The sequence below is a fragment of the Pseudopipra pipra genome, chromosome 6, assembly GCF_036250125.1.
Source record: "Pseudopipra pipra isolate bDixPip1 chromosome 6, bDixPip1.hap1, whole genome shotgun sequence".
NCBI lineage: Eukaryota > Metazoa > Chordata > Aves > Passeriformes > Pipridae > Pseudopipra > Pseudopipra pipra.
The window spans coordinates 56,502,728-56,522,108 of record NC_087554.1 but is presented as its reverse complement, the minus strand read 5'-3'; positions in this window follow the sequence as shown (position 1 = coordinate 56,522,108).

The following is a 19,381-nucleotide window of genomic DNA, read 5'->3' as shown; positions in this document are numbered from 1 at the left end:
TCACTTCCTGCACTAATATAGAATAGAATAAAATAGAACAGAATAGAATAGGAATAGAATAATTTCAGTTGGAAGGGACCTACAATGACTGTCTAGTCCAAATGGATCAAAGTTTTTTTTCTTCTGTTCTCTTTTTCTTGCTGTCCAGAGTTCCTTATTTTTTACCTGCAGTTGTGCCCTGCCCCTCAGGGGAGATGAAACATTTTTTGGGGGGCCTATGACATGAAGGCAAGGCTGCAGTAGAGCTCAGGAACGTAAAGACATGAATGTTTGTGCACACATTCCTTTTCCTACTAATGGGCTGAGTTTTAGATAGAGATCTGCCACGCTGAGAATGTCATTACTGCACATCTGCAGGAATTGTTGTCCCAAGGTCTCATGATGAGAGCTGGTTTTGTGTTTGTCCCACTCAGATTAAAGTGGGCCTCGTTTCCAGCAGTGGAGGTTAAGAGCATGTACTGCACAGAAGGATTCCTGATCTTTTGTTTCTTCCCTTCAGCGCTTCACAATGTTTGCAGCGAAGGTCAGAGCACAGAAGAAAAGTGCTTTTTGGTTTTGAGTCGCAAAGCAGTGGCAGCAGTTGAATTTTCCTGAGGGGGAGGTCCCAGGAGAGTCGAGAGCCTCAAAGACAAAGATATTATCTGTAATATCAAGCGCACAATAATCTTTGTGTTTTAGTGTTCCCTAACCACAGGAGATTAAGTAAGAACACTGGGAAGCAATGTAGTATTTGTAAGTCAATAATGGAGCATAGATACACAAGGATTTAGACACACATTTTCAGTTGTAATGGGAGGAAGATAAGAAAACCCCCACCATTTAAGAAGCCTAGAGACGCTCAATGGGTGAAATGCCTCAGATTGTGTAATTTAGATAAAGACTCACTGATGTCCTATTATATACTGTAACTAAGCACAGTCAATTTTTCTAAGATGTTTTCAGTCACTTTACTGCTTATTTTGTTTTGTTAGAGACGACACTTGGAGAGCGAGAGAGTCCTTTGTTTCCAAAGAGCTCATCTGCTCCTCTTGCCTACTCCCCACTTGAGAGCATTTTTTTCTTCATGTGCCATCATGTTTATTTCCCCAGCAACAGTGACTACATCTCAATCATGATTTCATAGAAATGAAAAGCTTCCAGAACAAGTGTCCACAGCAGTTAAAAAGCAGAGGCTGAAGTCTCCTTCCCTTCACCCCCAGATTTCTACCTAATCACAGTTTAGGATTAATGACTGTATTTCTCATGTTATGGAGTTTTAAAGCACTGTAGTTCTGGAACTGATTATTCACTCAAAGCGCAGACTAATGGGACATAATTTTTTATTGATTCAGTGCTCTGGCTTTCCTGTAAATCTCTTACTCCTTGTCTTCCTGGTATTCTTCCAGGTACACATCAAAGCCATGCTTGCTGTCACTTGCTATGGATAAGGGAACCGGTTACAAAATCAGGAGAGAATATTTATCCAGATATCCTGTTCACTGGTGGGATGCACATCTGTCAGCTAGGCTGGGGGTACAGGTGATGTGTGCCTCCATGCTCCTACCTCTTATCCAGATGATGTAAAAATCTTTAAGTCTTCTAGAGCTTGGAAATGTTTCCAGTTCTGGCAGGAAAGCCTTCTGCTTTTATGTCTGGCTTGCTGGAGTTCAGGTCCCCATCGCTAATAACTCAGCTAGGAGCATCCTTTGAAATGCTGTGTGTAATTCTAGATAATTCCCAGAATGGTGAATTTAAAGCGGAACAGATGCTGAGAAGGGGGGTGCTAGTGGTGGTTTACAGCATGAGATTAAAAGACTCTGGCTGACAAAGCGTAACAAAATGAGGGTTGAGAGGGGATGTGATCATCTCTGAGTATTTCAGGAAAGGTGTCAGTGCCACGCAGGAGCAAAATATCCCCAGCTATTAAAGTGTGTGAATTATATTGGCACAAGAAAAAATGGGTATTAATAAGAAATAAACACCTTTACACTGGAGAGGAGAACAAGGGTTTTAATGGTCAGAAAAGTGATGTGTTTGTTAGGAGATGAAAGGCCAAAATTCTAGGCTGAGTTAAAAGGGACCTTAATTGCTTCGTGAAAAGTGATTGAAGAGGGGTTTGCCTGCAACCGCAGATGCTGGTTTCAGTGACCACAAAAGGGTTCAGTCCTAAATTCTCCTTTCCTTTTACTTAAATATCTGTCTATAGCCTGAAGGAATGAAGAAAGGCTGTGATATTGAGTTTGCCCTCCCATTTTGGGTAGTGATCAAGGACAGCTGCTCTCACAACATGAAGGGTGCTTCTGGGTAAGTCACCCCTCCTTTGGCTCCCTCCTTGTTCTTCTCATGTCAGGCTTAGCCTACCTCTCCTGCTTTGGTTGTGGTTCACATCACAAAGTTTTTCCCTTCATATCCTGCATGCCTGGAGTGTTTCATATGCTTTGAGACAGAAGGTGAAGGGTTATGGGCTCTGTAGGTTTGCCTGTCTTGTGTAATGGAAACTTCCTCCATCAGCTTTTGAATGGGCAATCCACAGCCACAGGAAGAAAGACCAACCAGCTCAAGACGTGTGTTACAAGTCATAGCCAAATTACTCTGTTAATGACACATCTCCTACCTCTTTGCCCTTACCAGAATACTGGAGGTGCAGATATGGCAAAAAAAATATTACACTTCTGGGAAAGGATTTTTACAAATGCTTGGGCCCTACAATATGTTAGGCACTGGGACTGGATCCAGCAAAACACAATCCAGCTCTTTAGTGTCTTCTCCAGCAAAGATTTAGAACTTCAGAAAAAACCCCAGCAAACTAGAAGACACGTTCAAAGTAAACCACAAGAGCTTATCCCTCACATTAGATGACACAAGTTGTGAAACTGCCTGCTGCAGGATGTTGTGACAGTAAAAATCAGGGAAGACCAATCCATGAAAGAAAAATAGTCTGAGGGCTACTGAGATTATACTTCTGGCTCTGGAAGTCCCTAAGGTGCAAAATGTTGGAGACTGAGGAGGTGTTATGGATGGGTATGACTATATGCTATAATTAATTATGGCATAATTGTTTATTATTAGCTTGGTATTATCAATTGTTAGACAGGACTAACAATTATGAGGCATCCAGTTTGGTCACTTACAGAGAATAAATGTAGGTCTAGTTGGATGGAGACTTTGGTGTGGCCTAGTACAGCTTGTCTTGTATTTTGGGCTTTCTTCCAGCCTGCCCTTTATAGGTGGAGGTAGCCCTCTATCCCCTGCAGTGCCTGGTTCACTACCCATTCTTTGAAACAATGCCTGCAAAACTTTTAGCTAAGTAACTTAATTAAAAATATATGATATCTGCAAAAAGCTGTCACTGATTCCCCAGAAGGTCTTTGTTCTGGTTTGAGCAAGACATGGGGTTTTTTATTTCCAAAGACAGCTTGGTCCTAAGCTAGCACTGACTTAGCCAGGTTGCCTGAGCTGGTGGAAGGATGGAAGTACCGTGGCAGGACAAGGCATGGCTCCTTCTCCTCTAGGATCTACTTCCACTCTCCTAGCTTGCCGAGAAGCAGCATGCTCTGCATGTTAAGTATCAACATGGCACCAAATTTCATGCACGGTTTTGATAAATAAAATCTGTGTTCTAAGCGAAGGCACCCAGACAAAGCCCCTTTGTGAAAGCAAGACTTAGACCTAGTGTATATCTTTGGGAGAAATGCATAATTCATTTTGGGGAGGGAAACTGATACTAACAGCAGGCCATTTTCCTCTACAAAGGCTTTCTTTCAAAGCTGGTGCATGCAGCAGAACAAAGGCTGACCCCACAGTAGCTTGGAATATTTGATAATTTGGCTATTGTACATGCATACATCATGCCTGGCTGTAAATAAATAGGGCCATGGTTGGATCCACTTTGAGGATAAAGTCAGCCTGTTCCCCATTAGCATTCTGGTTTCAAGGAAATGCTTATTTTGTGTCTCTGCATTCTCTTGGCCAAGGTATGTCCATCTTGCCACCAAGGCCAAAGGGTCTCAGTTTCAAGCCCAATAACCAAGACACAAAAAGTTTTGCCACCATTTTAGAGGTAACTTCTTTACTGATGCTAAACTGGTTCATTACTTCTCTCTCCTATTCCTGTAACTTCTCTTTTTTCTTAATGACCTTTTCTTGGCTGAATTAATGGCCAACCAATAAGTAGCCCAATAAGAACTTTTGTCTTACAGGCAACTTGAGGCCCATGAGGTAAATATATAGACTAACTCTCCACTTCTGTTGTCCCTTGTGTGTAAAAAGGAGGAAGATACAACTGCCAAAGCCTATCCTTAGGTGCCTGAGATACTCCAACAATAGAAGAGTGTCTCTTGCTCAAGTATGTAAAGCAGTGGTAGTATGCAGATTAGTGATGGTTCTTATAAGTTGTCCACAAAGTTTTATGGGGATGGAACATATTTGCTCAGAGCATTTTGTGGTTATGCTCATAATGCAAGGAAAATTTTGGTTGCTGCACTGGAAACATAGCAAACCACATTGCATTTACAATGTAAACATTTGAGCTTTTGTTGATATAATTGTCTGTAACTGGAGGACAAAACAAGCAGGGTGAGACTCTTGAATAGTCATCAGTTGTTTTACTGGATGAAACAATTTTTACTTGGACATTTTGATCCCATTCAGTTCATTGATTGGCATTAGGCAAGAGTTTTTGCAGCCATAGTTGTCAGAGCCTGGCATGAATGATTTGTCTCCTATGACATAATGTCACATGGCATAACAGCACATAAACATTTTCTAATATCGTCAAAGTCTTTGCACATGTTTTAATATTCAGGCCAAGAACACAGAGATCTGTTCCAGAAGAAGAGCTGATGACATGTATGACTCAGTACATGGAGTTGCCTCTAAATACATAAGGACTTGACTATCATCAGCATTCACTCTGAGAATTTGTGGCATTCCTATAAATTGACCTTTTTTTTTTTTTTTTTTTTAGTATTTACTATTTACTATTTGCATTCCTCAAATATTGTGAAGACACACAGTGATGAAGGGGCAGAAAAGTACCAGAAAACTACATGGGGAAACTTCAGACTGTGGAAAATTGGTAGAAAAGAATAAGAGAGTACTAAGTTAGTAGGGGGGGTAAATAGAATAACAGAATACTAAATTAGTAGGGGGGATAAATATGAAGCCACTTCCACGGATTAAGCCTGGTTAAAGCAGATGAAATGGATAAGGAATGGACTAACAGCTGGTTCAGCCTGGAGGAGAGGAGACTAAGGGGAGACCTCAATCTACAGCTACCTGCAGTCTACAACTTCCTCATGAGGGGAAGTGTAGGGGTAGGCACTGATCTCTTCTCTCTGATGACCAGTGACAGAACTCGAGGGGATGGCCTGATGCTGTGTCAGAGGAGGTTTAGTCTGGAAAAAGTTCCCCACCCAGGCAGTGGTTGGGCACTGAACAGGCTCCCCAGAGCAGTGGTCACAGCACCAAGCCTGACAGAGCTCAAGAAGCATTTGGACAATACTCTTGGGCACATGGTGGGATCCTTCAGGTTGTCTTGTGCAGGGCCAGGAGTAGGACTTGACGATCCTTTTGGGTCCCTTCCAAATCAGGATATTCTATAATTCTAACAGTCTGCTATAGTGCTTTATCTTGGGTTGCTTTTCTGCATATTCATAAGCGATCTGGAAGAGGAGTGATGTAGTGGTTTAGGCCTCTTTCCTGGCAACCAGGTCGAAACTAAGGAAGTATCCATATACCACAAGTGAATAAAGAAGTGACAGCAGTTCCTGATGATGCAGAGTTGACTGAGAATAATAAAAATTAAAACTGACAGTAGAGATTAACAGAAGGATCTCACAAAAGTTATTGGCAGAATGGTAGAATATCAGATGCAAGTCATGTACTTAAGGAAAACAAAACAATCCTAACCATGCACAGCGGTAAGGTCTAAAATTAGCTATTGCCACTCAGAAAGAAGAGCTTCGACTCATCCTGTATAACCCCATGAAAATGTCAATTCAATGCTCAGCAGAGAGAAAATGGCAAATCAGATATCAAGTATTGTTCAAACAGGAAAAGTGCACAAAAAAGAGAAAACATAACAAGCTACTCTAGAAATGTTTTGCACTCACAGCTGGGAGGCTGCACATCCAGAGCAGTTCTTAACTCCCTTGCTGAAAAAAACCCCCAAGCTGAAATAGAAAGGATATGGAGAAAGGCAACAGTAATGGTAATAGGAATAGGACCTCTTCTCATGAGAAGACTTTTTACTTACTAGGAAGGGGACTGATTGAAAGGGTCTGTGTTTGAAGCTGCAATGTCGTAAGTGCAATAGAGGAGGTGAATAGTGAACAAAATTATCTACCTTTTTCCTCCCCAAATGAAAACTTGGGATCCTAAAATTAACTCTTTTTGTTTTCAGTAACAGAATTTTTAAACAAAACCCAGTTCTTCACACAGTCTAGCATTGAACAGTAGAATTCACTGTAGAAGCTCAAGAATAAAGGGCTCCAAAAAGTGATTAGAGAAATTCAAGGGAGAAAAGTCCATTGAGACTGTTAATCGTAAAGGATCTAGTGTGGATCAGTAAGTCCAAAAGATGCTCATGGATTAGAAAATATTTGGATTAGAATGTCATGTCCTTATTGCACAAGTGTTCACTGCTGCCAAAGACAGGATATGGCCCATACCTCACCCATGGGCCAAGTGTGGTCCCACAGTAAGTGTCCTTGAATTTTCCCCAGAGCTGTAAAGAGCTCAGTAAATTTGGTGCCAAATGTCTTTTAAAAACTGGCCTTCAGACTGGTGCTAGACCTCAAAACTCTGACTTTTCCAAAGTTACAAAGATGCCAACAGAGTCTGCAAGAGCACTCAGATCTCCTGTGTCTCCACAGGATCATGTACCATAGGATGAGGCAAACCAACCCACCTCCCCTTGTGCATTTCTGCTTCTGTTCTTTGCAATTAAGGCACCATTTAATCATTTGCTAACATTTTCAAAACATTTATCCCATGCCAATGACAGATTTTGAGATAGCTGTAGTGCAGAGAAGCTGCTTTTTCAGAAACATCTGAAGGCAGTCACAAAGCTGATTTGACAGGGAGTTTCCATTGCTTGCTCTTGCTGCTCAAAGGTTTGCTTCCTATGACTCAGCCACTGATGTGACTTGGTTACTCATCAGAAACCTGCTTTAGGAAAAGACTAATTTTGAGCTGAATTTGATTAATATCTAAACAGTGGAGCAGAGGCAGAGGCTCAGAACTGGGGTTAGCAATAGGATGGGGTAAGGAGGACCAACAGCTTTACGCACTTCACTGGTACAAGCTTCTGCTTCCATAACAAACCTTTCCTTCTTCCAGAGACACAAGAGCTGCACTGAGCCCCAGGGATTTGGGTTAACCTCAGAAAGCAGTGTGTTTAGTCCCATAGCCTGCTCAAGGGACCTGCCTGCTTGTGTTCTTGGATGTGTATGTGCTGATGTGACCCCTCCTGCAGCTAGGTGAGCTGCATGCCACATCCCCACCCCATGTCTTTGGGACCAGGCAGCTGAGTCAGCATGAGAAAGGCTGTTATTTAACATTGCCATGGGCCAACAGAAAATACTTCTTTCGGTTGCAGGAGGAAACCAGAAAGGGAGTGGTGATTCATGGTGAACCTATGAGTCATAAGAGTTTGAGAGGGTTATATTAGGGTAGGGCAGGATAAACCCTACTCCTTACTTGATGGAAAGCCTTCAAGTCACTGTCTAGCTCATTTCCCTGTTATAATCAGCTGTGCTGCCTCGTGCTTGTTTAATTTGTACTATATTGCCTTGCCCTTTGCCTGACTGTTTTGATAAAGAGTGAAAATCATTTTCATGCCCTTGGTGTTGTGCAGTGAATTGGTTCAGGCTGGACAAATCTGTTCTCTCTCCCAAGGCCAGGCTCGGAATGAAGGATGGGTCACTGCAGGAGGTTTTTGTCAGCAGCTGCAAAGCCAAAGCCCTGAGAAACTCATCACTGATACAAGGAAGACCTATGCGTCTGGCCCCCTTGATCTCTTCTTTGTCAAATTTTAAATCTCCCTGTCTCCTGCATGTCTGGTAGACAGAGACCAGAGGGCACCTGAAGCTGGTGAAAACAGGAGGGAGAAGTGTGGCTGCAGAGTTTGGCCCTTGCCTTGCCAGCAGCAGAAGCCGGCCTGAGTGGGAAAGCTGGAAAAGCATTTCCAGTGTCATCTTTCTGCACTTGGGATTCACACAGGTTTCAGAGGAATCACACCTGCTGAGGGATTGTAGGTGGGTTGACAGCACTGCAGCCTGCTTTCACCTACAGGACTTCTTGTGTGGCTGGAGCAAACACTGAAGATGGCTCGTGTCAGGCTGGCAAATCTGAAGGATGAGCAGTCCATGCCGTGTCTCCCAGTTGCACAGCACAGATCCTGCAAACCACAGCACTGGTGGCTGTTCTTGGCTGCAGACCTGTAACTCTTCTCCAGAGCAGAGGAAGACCTGAATCCCAAAGGCCATACTGTAGGAAGTCAGACCAGATACTGTCAGTGCTGCTGAAAATTGTTGTGAACCTTGAATATTCATGTAGTCAATTATTACTGTAGCTGTAACTGCTCTGAGGATGTAATCCGTGTGAGACATGCAGGGAGAGAGATCTTTTGTTATACTGTCTTCAGCTTTCTTTTATTTATTAAGAAATCTGCACAGGGCTTAGGAAAACTGGTCTTTAAATCTGTCATCAGCTTTTAAAAGACAAGCCCCAAAGCTCCAACTTACTATTATCTGAGAAACTTGTGAAATAAAAGCTGGGGAGGCATGTGGGTGCTGAGCTCTGTTTTCCAACTCCATGAATGAAGCTGTAAATGAATGGGGAATGGATAGCTCGTGTCTCCTCCCTGCATCAACACCTCTGCCAGGAAAGGGCCTGTTTCTCCACTGAGCTCACCCTACTAGAGGTAATTAGGCTGTTGTTAGACACTACCAAGACAGAACAGCAGATTTGTGTGATCTCCCATGCTGGGCATGGGGTTTACTCATTTGACTTCATCTTTCCATTCTGTCCCTATGGAGGCAGTGTATTCATGGGCAGTATTACACTGTGGTAGCTTCTCTGCATTGGGATTCCATGTGTCTGATGCAGCTGCTTCACTTGGTCTGTGAATTCCTCATCAAATATGTAGAGGCAATCCCAGGTGGGAGGGTGGAGTCAGGGTCCCTACAAACACCTTGCAGTCATTTTCACTTCAGAAAGTCCAGATGAGTAAATATCATCCATGAATTTCTTATAGAAACAGCATGTTGTTTGCCCTAAAAATGAAGAGCCTTTTCTCATTTCCAGAAGCAGCATGATAAATATTTTCATTTCAGTGTGATTTTTGTTGGGAATCATTTTCATTTAGTTTCTTATCACAGTGACTTGGGGGCTAAGAATAACTAGAGTCTAGCAGTTCCTAGCTGATGAGACACGTATTTTGAGAACTAGGTTCAAACTTGCATTACTCATAGGAAGCATAATCTGCTGCTGCACTGTGCTCAGCAACAGGCAACTACTCCAGCCTCTTTGCACCAAAGGAGCTTGATAACAGGCAGGACAGTGATAGCTGCCTCCAGCCCTCTAGCTGGGAATAGCTGATATTTCCCAGATAGCTGCTGCTGCTGGAGATACCCACGCAGAGCTTATTAGTGCCACACTGGCTTCTGTTTTGAAGGTTTCTGAAGATGCTCCATACGCAAACATCTGTATTTGAGTGCAGAGAAGCCTTTTGCAGGCAGCAGGTTTGCAGTTCACTGGGGACATGGCCTGATCCCCTGCTCAAGTCAGGCAGCTGGAGCCTTCCCCCAGCAAGGGGGCTGCCTTGGGCCTGTGGAGAGCCACTCTAGACCAGCGTAGCAGTGTGCAAATGTGCCTGTTTACACTGGCCACCTCTTATCACCTGGCAGTGGTCTAGTGTGTTGTGTCTGGTCTGTGAGAAGACACAGTGGGGTACGGACCACAGAGCACAGGCCACATGAAACCTGTGGTTTGGTGGGTGAGCTGCTTCCTCAGACAGCTGGATTAAAACTGACACAGGTCTCTGGGCTGATGTCTCACTTCTCCTTTACAAGCACGCTCTCCAGTTAGGTACCCTTGTTTGGTCTTGGAGTGGTTTTATTGTTTTTTTTTTTTTTATCTTCAGATGATCAGAGAGGGGAGAAGGGATATAAGGCAAATACTTTTCAATTAGAGATGCTCAGCAGGGCTCTGTGTGCTCTGGATGCTTCAAGTGTCCAGTATAGGGAGTTGTGCCTGTTGGGGCTTTAACCAGTGTTATGTGTGCCCTGGAGCTCCACAGCTTGAACATTTGCAAAGCCTTGGGACTGGAGGGAGCAAATGAGGACAGCATGGAAAGGTCTGGGTCGCCTGTAATGTGGGAGGTGAGCAGAAATGCCAGAGGAGTCAGGCACTTGGAATGGGAGGGGGCAGATAAAGCCCGCAGGACTGCCTGGGAGGGGCAGGAGAGAGTGTGGGAGGCTTCACTGCCATGTCAGGCGCAGGGGAACTGTAGAGGACTCCAGTTTTCAGCTTAGAGGTGGGATTGAGAACCTCAATCCCTCTTGCCTTCTTCATGCCAAAAAAAAGTTTCTGTTAACTTTTTTTTTTCTTTTTTTCTGAAATTCAGATTTTGATGTGAACAGGACATAGAAAGGAAAAATACCTTGTGTCAAATGAAAAAAAAAGGAAGCAGAAGGAAATATGTACACTGAAGTGTCTGAAATATGGTGTGAAATGAGTGGCCAGTTGCTATTTGGAGTTGCAACTGGCTGAAGGCAGTGTCACTGCAGTGAGGTGAATGAAGTTTATTAGATTTCTCTGCAATGGATGAGACTACACTCCCAAGAAGTCAAAAAGGAAGCTGTGAATCTTGGCCATTTTTAGAACCACAAATCATTACAGGGGGAAAGAAACTTGGGATCCGATTTAAAACACAGAATCATAGAGTATCTGTAAGCAAGGACTCATGCAAAGGTGCGCAGTGCAGTGGTGACCCAGAAATACGGGTCCGACAGGATGCTCTTGAAATCGGACCACTGCCAGCAAGCTGTGGTGCTCTCCAAGAGGATGCAGGAAGATGCTGATAGTAATCAAAAGCAGAGAAGTCTTAGAAGGTGTTCAAGGTTTTCATCTTGTTTGGTGGAAGTGCTGCCACACTTCCTTCACGTAGTAGGTGTTGATGTGGTGCACCCACTGGGGAAATGATGGGGGCAACCAGGAGGGCCAACATCTGGCCATACCTGCGGACAGTGGTGTGACTGGTTTCAGAGCCCTTTAGGTGCCTGAAGGCCTTTGGAGATGTTTATCTTTGTCCCTGTGCCCTTCCCTTGACAAGATACATCCTATTGCCTGTGTTAAGTGCTTTGAGATCTGCTGAGTTATTAAGCTGTGGGTTATGATTCCTGCCAGTGTCCCTGTGGGATGTCCAAGGGTCCTGTTCACAGACTGTGTGATCATTCTGCTCAAGCCATCACTGGCCCTGGGAGGATCTGGGCATCCATACCTGCCAAGCCAGGCCCCAGGCACCAACGTAAAGATCAGAGAGGGAGATGCACTTTGTCTGGACAAATGACTGACTATTGTTTGAAGGAAGATAAAAAAAGGGCTGCTGGTGGTTACAAAATGAACAGCTATGAGTTGTGGTATCAGGGGGCCTGAGAGGATGCCTGCACAATTCATTTGTCTTTTTTTGTTTTGCTCAGATTTAGTAAACACTAGCTAGGGAGAACTTAAGCAATGCCTTCAGTCTCTGCTCTGTGCAGGTCAGATATGAGGTTGGTGGGATCAGCAGAGACTCCACTAAATTCCCTTCAGAGGATCAATCTAAGAGCAGCAGTAACTCCAGCCATGCTGCCACAGGCCAGGTGGGAATTTCTTGCCACAAATGGAAAAGTGAGCTTGGGAAGAGCTAGGCCATAATTTCTAGCAAGACACAAGCACATGTGCTTATTTATTGTGCCTGTAACTGGATGTGAACTCCCTTCTTGAATTCACACTGATTTAGAGGAAAAAAGCCCCTCTTCTAGCTGTCCTCAACGAACACAACAAAAGCACGCCTTGCCAGCTGATTTAGTTCTTTCATGGGGTGAGATGTGAACAGGCAGCCATGTTTTCTCTGTTTCCAGGTCTTGATGCTGCTCTGAGAAGTCCTGTGAGTACTGTGGGCAGCTGGGGAGGCAGAGGATCCGCAGGACAGCCCCAGGGGCCCTGCCTGCAGGAGAGACAGGCAGGAGGAAAATCAATGGCACTGAAATTAGGAGGGGTCAGCTTGTGTCAGGCTTGTTGGAAGAGTGGCCAGGTTCTTTCCTTCTCATTTTGATTGTGGTGCAGGGGCCAGTCATGTTGCAAATGGATGCTGAAGTGGTGAGACCTGGTCTGCAATGACTGTGTCCATGTGTGCAAGGAACAGGTGTGATCAAACGTCCACATGATGTGACCAAATGTGACCAAAACATCCGAATGCAAGACATTGCTGTGCCAGAGCAAAAAGACTAAAGAAGAGATCTGAGGTAACCTGCCTCAGCTACTGACTGATGCTGTGAAGCCAAGTAGCTCCTGCACACACCTACCCTGTGTGTGTGTGTGCGTGTGCATGTGCCCAGTGATGGCAAAGGCAGAGCAGTTTTCCTTTGAAGCACACAATTCATTCACAGTGTTGGGTGCTTTGCTGGAAGGAACCAGAGTGTTTCACACCAAACTGTGCCTGTCTTGGGGATGCTCAGGGTTATGCCTTTCCTGAGGCTGGATTCAGTGTGGATGGGACTGAGCTGAAGGTGAGGTCCCTGCAGTGTGGGTGTAGGTTGGCATGGTACACTCAGGGCTCTTGTTCAGTGCAGGTAAACCTGGTTCCAGGTTTAGAAACCTCCAGGCAGAGATGTGCAGGTGCTCATTCCTCACTCTCATACCCATCTGCTCTCAGTGACCACACACCGAGCGCTTTCTTTCTACTTCCCATTTTTGCAACTCTGGTTTGATTTCTCATGCAGACCTGACCTTGCCGCAGGTTATGGCTGCTCTAACAAGCTCCAGCTGCTGTTTAGGAAGGGCACCTGGAGCCAGAGCTGCAGGAGGAGGCTGTGCTTATGCAGTTGGTGAGAAGAGTTTTGAACCCTGGCTCTCACTCTTCTGTGAAAGCTCTTCCTCCCGGAGGATGGGAATGAAGGATGGGGCCTGAACAGGAATAATTGAACACTTGCCTGTGATGCTGGCAGCATGACAGCCCTTTCTCTGTGGCCTGGGTAGAAAAGTGCCTTGGCTTTCTCATAAAAATTATGTTGCATGGGGCAACATAAGCACACAGACCTGTTGGAGCGAGAGGGCTGGAGCACCTCTCCTGTGAAGAAGGACTGAGAGAGTTGGAGGTGTTCTCTTCTGGAGAAGAGAAGGCTTTGGGGAGAACTTATAGCACATTCCAGTACCTAAAGTGGCTACAAGAATGCTGGAGATGGACTTTTTGTGAGGGCATATGGTGGTAGAACAAGGGTTAATAGCTTTAAATTGAAAGAGGAGAGATTTAAAGTAGATATTAGGAAGAAACTCTTGACTATGAGGGTGGTGAGACACTGGTACAGGTTGCCCAGAGAACTTGTGGATGCCCCATCCCTGTGAGTGTTTAAGGCCAGGTTGGATGGGACTTTGAGCAATCTGGTGTAGTGGAAAGTGTCCCTGCCCATGGCAGGGGGTTAGAACTGGATGGTCTTTAAGGTCCCTTCCAACCCAAATCATTCTGTTATTCTATGAAACCTTTCTTATCAGGAGGAAAATGACGAATGTCAAATTTTTGAGAGAAAACATTTCCTTGCTATGAATTAATCTGCACAGAGAGGGAGAGGCTGAGACATTCAACTGAAAGAAGAAGAAAGCCTGGCCCTTGGAGCCCTTGTTGCTGCTCTGTGGTCTGAGTCAGCACTGTCATGCTGGGGCAAAATTGGACAAACCAGCCACAGCCCTATTTCATTTCTCCATTATCTGAGAAAGGGCTGAGTGAGGTCCCTGACCCTGGGGCAACAGCTGAAGAAGCCCTTCTTTTCTCTGCCTCTGGCCTGCTGGGGTGGTTCTCTCCATGGCAGGGTTTTGGTTTGACTCTCTTCCCTAATGTCTGTAACGATGTGGCAGTGCAGGCATGAGGAGACCCAGGCAGTGCCCAGAGGGATGAGAGCCCTGGCCCCACTCACCAGTGAGCTGCCTGCACTGAGGGAGAGGATGACCTTGCAGTAGTGCTCAGAATGACTGCTATACTAGAGGCATGATGAAATCACTGTCTAAATCCCCCCACTTGCTATTTAGGGCACATACAGGCTCTATGAGGAAGCTGGGGCACACGTTTTGACCTCAAGTAAACATCCCTTCCAGAGACTTTCCTAGGTAAAACTGTCAAAGGAGGATCTGCCCATATGAAGTGCGCCTCGACTTGTCCAGCCCTCCTTGGGGTCAACAAGCGAGTGCCCACATCATTTTCCACGCTGCCTTTGTCCCCGTTGATGTAGTGCAGCTCTCTGGGTACCACACTGGAGTACATCTCCCTTTCTCTCATTTGTAAAGGAGTTATTTATTGCCACTGACTGCAAGATGGTGAAGTGGCTCCTGGCAGCCATGTAAAATGCCTTAACAGATCATTGATTGCCACAGATGAGAAGGCGGCAATTACACTATTTACACCACAGTTGTTTTGTTTTACAGCCTAATTCCTATTCATTCCCCTGTAACAAACTTCAAAGAAAAAGCACCCGTTCATTGGTGTTACTCATCTGTATAATTAAACAGTTAGCGCCTGATCTGTCAAACAGATAAAGGTTCATTCAGGTTTTGCTTGCAACGTGTTTGCTCAGTGGAAGGGTGTAGCCCCTCAGAATTGGCACTGCTGCATTAAAACCAGCTCTGTTAAAGTGATGAATGGGGGTTTGGATAGTTATGCAGGCTGCTCTTACAATGGGAATAGTGTTGATTTTAGACCACAGGGTGTTTGCTTAGGTTTTGGGGCTGTATTATCATCCCAAAGCTTCCTAGGTTGAATAGGCTGAGCATTCAAACCACTTCAGATGAAAACAGAACCAAGCGTGTCCCACACCTCCAAATCCTCTCTCTTTCCTAGAGTACTGGAAGGGATATGAGTGTGACTTCTTCCCTTCTTAAATCTGAACATGACAGTTTCCAAATGGGATGATCTTGTAACATCTCTTTACCATCTCTGTCCTTTGCACTGGGATTGCAAATAGGGAGTGAATAACACTGCTCACTCCAGATGGCACTGCTATTTGATTTTCTGATTTATAATTGGCTTACATTTCCTTTTTGCCTGCCATGTGCTCTTTGCATTTTACAGGGAAAGGATGGAACTATGTGGGCACAGCTCTGTCCCAGATCACCCTGTCTGTGGAACAACCCTGTGGGAGACTGCATTGTCCTGCTCTGACCACCTCTTTGTGGCTTCATTTGAATCCCAAGGAGATGCACCTATGAGGTTCTAATCCTTGCTAGCCTGGCTTGCAGGGTCTGATTTATTAGTGTTGGATAAGCTTTGCCTACCTATGTTGCTTTCCTTTAGGTGGTGTACCAGACTTGGTGTCTGTATCCCCCGCTGAGAGTGAAATTTGTTTTGACCAAGGCTTGAGCTCTTATTCTGCCTCTTCTCAGGTCATTTGGGTGCCAGTGAATTCAATGCAACCATGAAAGACCTTCTAAACTCCTTATAATGACCAGTGCAGTGCTCCATCACTCTGCTTGGTTTGACCACTGCTGTCTGCGTCTTTTTTGCACTTTATCCTGTTGCTGGATTTCACCAGACCAAGGTGAAAGAGAAGATCTGTGCTGGGTTCTGCTCTGGGACCTGTGTGGTCTAGTGACCAGCCTTTGCTGTAAATCAGCCTGGTGACAACTTTTAAGGGTTGTTTTTGTGGTTTTGTTTGTTTGTGTTTTTTGTTTGGTTTGGTGTGTGTGTGTGGGTTTTTGGTTTGTTTTTTTTTTTTTTTTTTGTGTGTGTTTTGTTTCTGATTTTTTGTTTGTTTGTTGGTTTGGGTTTCTGTTTGTTTTTGTTTTGGTTTTGGTTTGTTGTTTGTTTTGTTGTTGTTGTTGTTGTTGTTGTTGTTTTTTTCCTGAGAATCACTTATCTAGTCCTTTCATGGTTTTAGAGAAGTGATACCTGCTATTCCTGTGCAGGCAACACTGGGGGCATTGGGTAGTGACTTGAAACAGACAAGAATCAGATCTGCTCTGCACTGCTGTGAACTTAGAGGAAGTAAAACCATCAGAGATGGATCAGACCTCTCAATCCTACCCACACACATCCTCCAGACTTCTGGCACCTTGACATATGCTGCTTGCCATGGGTACTGCTGGTGAGTCAGGCACAGAAATGAAGTGCTCTCCCCAGTTTAGGTGCATATACCCTTAATGCAACAAATATATGTACTTCAGTATTTTACATGTATAGATCCTTTTACATTTCTATCCTTTCTATCAGGACTTGTTTGTCAGCAACAAGGTGTGTGCCCAGCTTTTAGTTTTGATTCCTAATAAAACATTGGCTTGGGTGTCCAGCATGGGAAAACTAAGCTTTCAGTTGCTTGGAGAGCTATTTTCTACTTCTCTATTCAGAAATGTGGATTATTTGGGTAAATAAATGCCTTTTTGCTGAGAGAAGACAAGAAAAAAGTCTGGTCACTCTGACTGGACCCTCACTTAGTACATCTCTCTGTCTCTTTGCTTTTTGGGCACCTCAAACCTCCCAGAGCTGCTTTAGGTGAGGGCAAGAGCTCACCATGAGCGCTTAGCAATTCATTCAGATTCTCCCCTCTGCCCACTGTAATAACATTTCCCCAGCTCTCTGCCATGTCTCATTTTGAACAGAAATAGCTCCCGAATGTATTGAGATCACAGAAGTTTCAAGTTTTTAATGTCCTTCATTTCTTCCAGATGCCCATAGAACCTCCTGCCAATTTGTGTCTTTTTTTTTTTTTCCAGGAACTTAGGTTTCATCCAACCAGCATGTCTGCCGCTTCAATTAGGGATTAGGAAGCAATTAGAGTAAGCAAAGAGCAGTACTGGGAAAAGGCCAATGACCTTGAAGTTTTCTCCGGGGAAGCAAGAAACCCACTAAGAGGCAGGACAAGATTTCACTGGCATTACACTGCAAGGTCATCCTAGCATCCCTATTCTTGCTGATTTTCCCTTAATAACCTAGGCTACTTTGTGGTTAATTTGTGAATCTAAGAGCTTAATTTAGGCTGAAATTCCCTTTCCTCCTGCAGGGTCTTTGCCCCTCTTCAAGCAGCAGCAGCAAAGTCAGGAGATAACTTGTGAACCAACTAATCTGGACAGGTGTTCGTGGGCCTGGGAAAACCCATGTTCATGACCCAGAATTTACTTCACTTCTTAGTTCCACATCTTGTTCCTAAACGACATGAGAAAGGAAATTTTGGGTTTTGCATGGGCAAAACAAGGTGTCCTCCCCCTTAGTGTTTTTTGTTGGAAAGAGATAAATTAATTTCTGACAGATTTCTGAAATCCAGACTAACTCGTCAGATATTCAGCCTAAAATGGGTACACAGTAAATAAAACTTCAGCCCAAACAACAGATATTTGAAAAGCTGTAGGCTAGAAAACCAAAATATACCAAACCTTTTTTGAACCAATCCTACTAAGCTGATAAGTCCATAGCAAAGTGTTGCTCACTGTTGTTCTCCATGGTGTTCTTGTGGGTAAACACCACTCCGTTTATGTGATTAGATAGTCTATATCTGCAAATCCTACCAGGCACACAGTGAACCAGAGGAGGAGGTTTATCTCAGTTCTCAGGCCATCTTGTTCTTTGCGTTCTTCTCCCCTTTGATTTAAGATGTGACAACAGGAAAATAAGCCACCAAAGTTGTCAAATTTAAATGTATCATTTCTCTGCTGTGATTCTTGAGTAGAGGAAACATGAAAAGACAAGTATGTTTCTAAGAAAATACTCCTCAAAAACTAAAACTAAGGAAGTAGAAATTAGAATCTTCATAAAATATATTATCTCTGTGATGATCTCTCTATTTCTGTTGTTGACAAAGTTTACTGAAGTTGACTGAGTTTCCACTGAGATCTCAAAAAATATTTATGTTGTTCTGAGGGGTATTTCATCCAGGCCCCACACAGAAAATCAAGAAAAATAGTTCAAGAGTCATCTTGTCACGCACAGTATTTTGTGTGTCCCACCCTCTGAGAGGTGTCTGAGTCTACACATACTCTGACTCTTTCATTGCTCCAGGGTCTTGGGCCACTTGTCCACACTCATCCTCTCTTGCAGCTTTTGTCATATGCACTGGCATATTTTTCTGTGGAAGCAGAGTGTGTTGGTAAAGGGAGGGAAGGGCTGGCACATGCCCACATCCAGCTCTGATAAAAAACTGGGAAGTGTCTGCCATCTGGGAACTCCCCGATAACTTAGATTAGGTTTATCATAAAAGTAAATATGCAAGTCAGTTCAGGGACTGCACTGTTGCTCCTGCCCTGGACGTAAGCCAACAGAGCCATGTTGATTGCACACCCTACAACACAGCCTTTCTGATTTGCACACCTTAAAACCAAGACAAAGCAAGCAGAGAACTCAACCAGGAACCCACCTTGCTCTGGAAAGGGATGGGTTGTTCCTGCCAAAACAGGAGAAGATCTTAACTTGGAGCTGTGACAGTTTCATAATCGCTTTGGCTCCATAAACCAGGAAAAGAGCACTTTGGGAAAGACCTACTACAGCTCAGACAACAGTGACAGATATTTTGAGGTGATGTTACCTGTAATGGTCCAGGAGCTTATAAGAACAACGAAGTCACCTTCTCTGAGGGAACTTCAGGCAGGTGGGATTTTGCTCAGACTATTCTCAGAGTACCTTTTTGGAGGCAGACCTGAGAAAAAGGCTTTTTGGTGACTGCATCCTTCCCTGTGACCTTCTCATGCCTCAGCCAAGACCCAGGCCTGGCTGTATCGCAGCCTTCAGGATCCCCCATCCCAAGGAGCAAATCCAAGGATGACAGAGACAGAACATGGCAGGGGGATGCCCTGCTTTTGTGTTTCCACCAGCTGTGCCTTGCTGAGTGGACCTCCCTCTTGGCTTCTGCAGCAGAGAAGAAGTGTTTCAGGGCAGGGAGCTGGAGTGGACCAGCACAATGGCTGGGTCATACTGGCACTAAGATGTGAAGAGGAGATTCCCTTCACACCTTTGGCTGCACACTGTGAGTGCTAGGCTGTTGAAAATGCCCCAGCTTTATTTGTGGCCACTCTCAGGCAGCTGTGCCCACAGGCTGGGAAGGCAGGTGCTCTGCCTGGCTGGGTACACAAACTCTGCTGCTCAGTCTGCTCTGGCAGAGCTGAAGGAGGCACTGGGTTGCTCAATCCTGGCAAGCCTGGGCACTGAGGCTGAGTGCCGGTGCCT